The sequence below is a fragment of the Nannospalax galili genome, unplaced genomic scaffold (genome assembly GCF_000622305.1).
Source record: "Nannospalax galili isolate Female #2095 unplaced genomic scaffold, S.galili_v1.0 scaffold261, whole genome shotgun sequence".
NCBI lineage: Eukaryota > Metazoa > Chordata > Mammalia > Rodentia > Spalacidae > Nannospalax > Nannospalax galili.
Genome location: NW_008345226.1, coordinates 2,256,338 through 2,261,919, shown reverse-complemented (window position 1 = coordinate 2,261,919; position 5,582 = coordinate 2,256,338).

Here is a 5,582-nt window from a genome sequence, read left to right as displayed (position 1 = left end):
TTCCTCCATGGCCTGTGCTCCAGCTCCTGCCTCCAGGTTCCTGTCCTGAGTTCCTACCTTGGGCTCCCTGATGAACTACAACCTGGGAGACGAAAGCTGAATAAACCCTTTCCTCCTCAAGATGGTAGTGGTCAGAGTGTTTTGTCACAGAATGAAGAAACAAACTAGGACACTTCCTAACTGCCTTACAAAGATCCAGATGAGAAATCTCCCCTCATCTTTTATCATGCCCTCTGTATTAGCCAGGTTCTCCAAAGAAACAGAACTGATAGAATGAATATATATGTATAGAGATTTATCAGCTTAGCTCACAGGATAGAGTCTGAGTAGTCCAACAATGGCTGCACCAACACTGGAGAGGCTGAGAATCCATAGTTTCTCAGTCCATGAGGCTGGATGTCTCAGTATTCCCAATCCAGTGCTGAAGGTTTGATGAATTCCAAAAGATCAACTAGTCTTCAGTCTATAGCAGCAAGATGAACTCACTAGCAAGAGAGAAGGCAAGCAGCAGGAGGCCAGGCGTTCTCCTCTGCCATGCCTTTTATACGGGCTGCCATCAGAAGGTAACACCGACATTTAGGGTGTGTCTTCCAGCTTCAGATGATACAATCAAGATCTCTCTCATTTCAGTTAATCCCAGATTCAGTCAAGTTGCTTAGCCATCACAAATCCACCTCTTGTCAACTTGGCACCCAATAGCATTTCTCTAAGCCATGCTTATTTTTCAAATGAAAACAATGTTGAGCTCATAATTTCACCTAACATGATATGATTATCCCATCATACAATGACCAATGCATTCTATATCTTAGAGTAGGTGATAAAGTCTTCGAGGAATGCCTAGTCCTTTAGTATCTCATAACCCAATATAATCATATAGGTTTACAACACTTAACCACTTAACACTTATCTCAATTACACATTCAAAAAAAGACTAAAAAGCAGATACTTATCTGCTTAACATATGTGTATACATGCACAAGCCTATTCTTAACCAAATAGGACAAGAATAATCATGTCAATTTCAATCCACTTTTCTGCAACTGGTCATGTGGCCTAAATTGGTATTTGTAACTACCTTCCTCTAGTACCCATTCTGTATTTCCTCCACCATCAGCAAGCACCTCTGCAGGTCTCGGCTCCTTCCCTGGAGGAGTGACCCATACTTTCATTCCTGAAGGGTTTTGGCCACTTGTTGTCCTATCTGGATTGGGTTGTTGCAGTTTCCCATTGAACTTAATCGCAGGACATGGTAACACCAAAAGTCTCCCTAAGGAATCTCCTGCCTTCCAGATATAATCTTCATTACCTCCATTGTGGAGAACCAGTCCAATTTCCCCCTGGTAGACTGAGTCAATCGCCCCTCCTAATACTGTTATTTTTTTCTTAGCCTGCTGAGTTAAGGGCATCAGAAGCCCAAAGTGTCCAGGGGGAAGTCTTAGCTTCCAGTTCAATGGAATGTTTATTGTCTCTCCTGGCAGAAGCACTCCCTCCTCTGGAACCAAAACATCCAAGCCAGTAGAGTGCAAAGTCGAGGTCATAGGAAGCAAAAATTTTCCTAGTGGGTCACCAGGTGTGATAGTGAGTGGAATCATTCCCACTTCCATCCCTTGATTCCTGGACCCATGAATCCTGGCTATAGGAGAAACTGTACCATATATTGGATGCTGATTCAAAGCATATACCACCTTTTGAAGGACCCTGCCCCAGCCCTCCAGGCTATTGCCACCCAATTCTTGTTGTAACTGTGTCTTTAAGAGACCATTCCATCGTTCTATCAAGCCAGCTGCTTCAGGATGATGGGGAACATGGTAAGACCAGTGGATTCCATGACCATGGGCCCACTGTTGCACTTCTTTGACTGTGAAGTGAGTTCCCTGGTCAGAAGCAATGCTGTGTGGAATACCATGACAGTGGATAAGGCATTCTGTAAGTCTGGATGGTAGTTTTGGCAGAAGCATTACATGCTGGAAAGGAAATCCATAATCAGAATAAGAGTCTATTCCTGTAAGGACAAAACACTGTCCCCTCCAAGACGGAAGTGGTCCAATGTAGTCAACCTGCCACCAGGTTTCAGGCCGGTTGCCACGGGGAATAGTGCCATATTGGGGGCTCAGTGTTGGTCTCTGCTGTTGGCAGATCTGGCACTCAGCAGCAGCTGTAGCCAGGTCAGCTTTCATGAGTGGGAGTCCATGCTGTTGAGCCCATGCATAACCTCCATCTCTGCCACCATGGCCACTTTGTTCATGGGCCCATTGAGCAATGACAGGGATAGCTGAAGAAAGAGGCTGCCAGTCCACAGAGCAGGTCATCCGATCTACTTGATTATTGAACTCATCTTCTGCTGAAGCCACTTTTTGATGAGCATTTACATGAGACACAAGTATGTTCACATCCTTTGCCCATTTGGAGAGATCCACATACTTCTTCCCCAAATGTCTTTCTCACCAACTTTCCAATCATGCTCCTTCCAAGTCCCTGACCATCTAACCAAACCATTGGCTACAGCCCATGAATCAGTATATAATCGCGCTTCTGGCCATTTCTCCTTCCAAGCAAAATGCATGACCATGTGCACTGCCTGAAGTTCTTCCCACTGTGAAGACTTCCTTCCCCAGTGTCCTTCAGGGTTGTTCCAGAAATTGGCTGCAATGCCGCAGCTGTCCACTTCTGAGTGGTGCCTGTATAGCGTGCAGAACCATCTGTAAATCAAGCCCTAGTCTTCTCTTCCTCAGTCAACCCATCATAGGGGTCATCATAGGGGTCATCATAGGGGTCATAGGTGCATGCTTGAGAACAGGAGGCATCTTAACAGAAGTAGGAACCATAGGCATTTGGGCAACTTCTTCATGTAACTTTCTTGTGCCCTCTGGGTCTGCTTGGGCCCAATCACATATATACCACTTCCATTTGACAATGGATTGTTGCTGTGCACAGTCTACTTTATGGCTTGGGAGGGTCAGCTAGCACCCAGCTCACGATGGACAGCTCTGGTCGCATGGTGACTTGGTGGCCCATTGTCAAATGTTCAGTTTCCACTAAGGCCCAATAGCAGACTAAGAGCTGTCTCTCGAAGGGAGACTTGTCTGCAGATGAAGACAAAGAGAGCTGTCTCTCAAAGGGAGAATAGTTGTCCTCAGATGAAGGCAAAGCCTTGATCCAAAATCCCAATGGCCTCTGCTGTGATTCCCCTATGGGGGCCTCCCAGAGACTCCAAACAGCATCCTTATCTGCTATTGATTCCTCACTGAAACATCAAGCACCATCAGGTCTGCTGGATCATATGACCCAAGGGGCAGAGCATTTTGTACAGCAGTCTGGACCTTTTGAAGGGCCCTTTCCTTTTCCAGGCCCCACTCAAAAGTAGCTGCCTTCCGAGTCACTTGATATATGGGTCATAGTAACACACCCAGATGAGGAATGTGCTGCCTCCAGCATCCAAACAGGCCCACCAAGTGTTGTGCTTCTTTCTTGATGGAGGGAGGGGCCAAGTGTAACAACTTCTTATTCTTCTTAGAAGGAATGTCTCTGCATGCTCCACACCACTGAACTACTAGAAATTTCACTGAGGTAGGAGCCCTTGAATTTTGGTTGGATATATTTCCCATCCTCTCATGCGCATATGCTTAACCAACAAGTCCAGACTGTCTGCTACGTCCTGCTCAATGGATTCAATCAGCATAACGTCATCAATATAGTGGACCAGTGTGATATTTTGTGGAAGACTCGGGCAATCAAGATCCCTTCGAACCAAGTTATGGCACAATGCTGGAGAGTTAATACACTCTTGAAGCAGGACAGTAAAGGTATACTGCTGACCTTGCCAGCTGAAAGAAAATTGCTTCTGGTGGTCCTTATGAACTGGTACTGAGATGAAAGCATTTGCCCCTGGCAGAGGCAATTCCAGTGGTTTCCATTTAGCCTTTCCAAGCATAATAGCCCTCACTCCACAGGTCAGGGAACCAATGTGGGGATTCTGCCAAATCCTAAGTATATCTATCCCAATTATACATTCTGATACTGGGGAAATAACCACAGGATGAGTTCGGGGACCCACTGGACCCACTGTCAGTCGGACTTCAGCCAAAACTCCACTTATCACCTGACCTCCATAAGCCCCTACTTTAACTGGAGGGCCACAATGCTTTTTAGGATCTCCCAGAATCAGTGTCAACTCAGAACCAGTATCCAATAGGCCATGGAAAGTCTGGTTATTTCCTTTCCCCCAATGTACAGTTACTCTAGTAAAAGGCCACAGATACCTCTGGGGAAGGAAGGGTAAGAGGCGAACAGCATAACTCTTTGGTACTGTAACAAGGTCCTTCCTCAAGGGCACCTGGCCTTCCAGTCTGGAAACTGGTTGAGTGAGTGAGATTCTCTATTGCTAAGATCCAATACTGACTTCCTCTGGTTATTTCCTTTCCCCCAATGTACAGTTACTCTAGTAAAAGGCCACAGATACCTCTGGGGAAGGAAGGGTAAGAGGCGAACAGCATAACTCTTTGGTACTGTAACAAGGTCCTTCCTCAAGGGCACCTGGCCTTCCAGTCTGGAAACTGGTTGAGTGAGTGAGATTCTCTATTGCTAAGATCCAATACTGACTTCCTGTCATTCGTCCTAGAGCTTTTCTGCTTATACAGATCAACTAAAAACTCAGTAGGCTTCTTATGTATGTGGTTCCTGGAAACACCATGATTGATTAGCCAGTACCACAGGTCCATTTGAGTCATGCCATTGTAGGTATTGTTTTGCCTTTGCCGCCCATTACGATAAGTATGCTCATCTTGTCTTTGGTAATTCAATATTGTCACTTGACCCTACTCCGAGGTCCTATTACACCTACTATATTTACATTTAATTTATGCAATTGAGCAGCAGCATCTCCAACTGTAAGATTTGACATAAGGAAGAGAGCAAACACAAAGCTCTTCAAACGTTCTGGTGTCTCTCTCAGTACTTTCCATCTTATAAAATCAGTAAAAGGCATGTCCTCTGGGCCTCCCATTGTGGAGGATTTGGTGTTGCACTGTGAATCCACTCAAGCATACCAATTTGCCTGAGCCTTACAATCCCTTCATCAACACTAAGCCAAGGGATATCAGATATCTCCAGCTCTCTGTCAGTAGGCCAGCTTTTGATAATACCTCAGCCAACCAATCAAATAAACTTTTAACACCTTTTTTAACTGCACGAGCTTCCATATTAAACCTAGAATCTCTAGTCAGGGGGCCCATGTCAGTAAACTCAGCGTGTTCCTTCCACCATTATCCCACACCCTTAAAATCCATTCCCAGACATATTCACCCTCATTTTCAATATTTAGTTTGTCTCAGAGATGAATTGACTGTTTTTCAAGTTGTGTTCTGATTGCTTCTCCTCCCCAGACCCTCAGCAACCATAGATGCACAGAGACCTTCCAAATCCATGTTCCTAAAGCTTCCACCTGCACCGAGTCTGCCTAAGAAACTATAGTGGCATTCTACAGTTGGTTGCTGTGACCTTGGCCTGTTGGCTTTTCTTTCCATGTGCTCTCTGCCCTTATTTTCTCCCACACTTCCAATCCTTCAGTTGCAAGAACTACT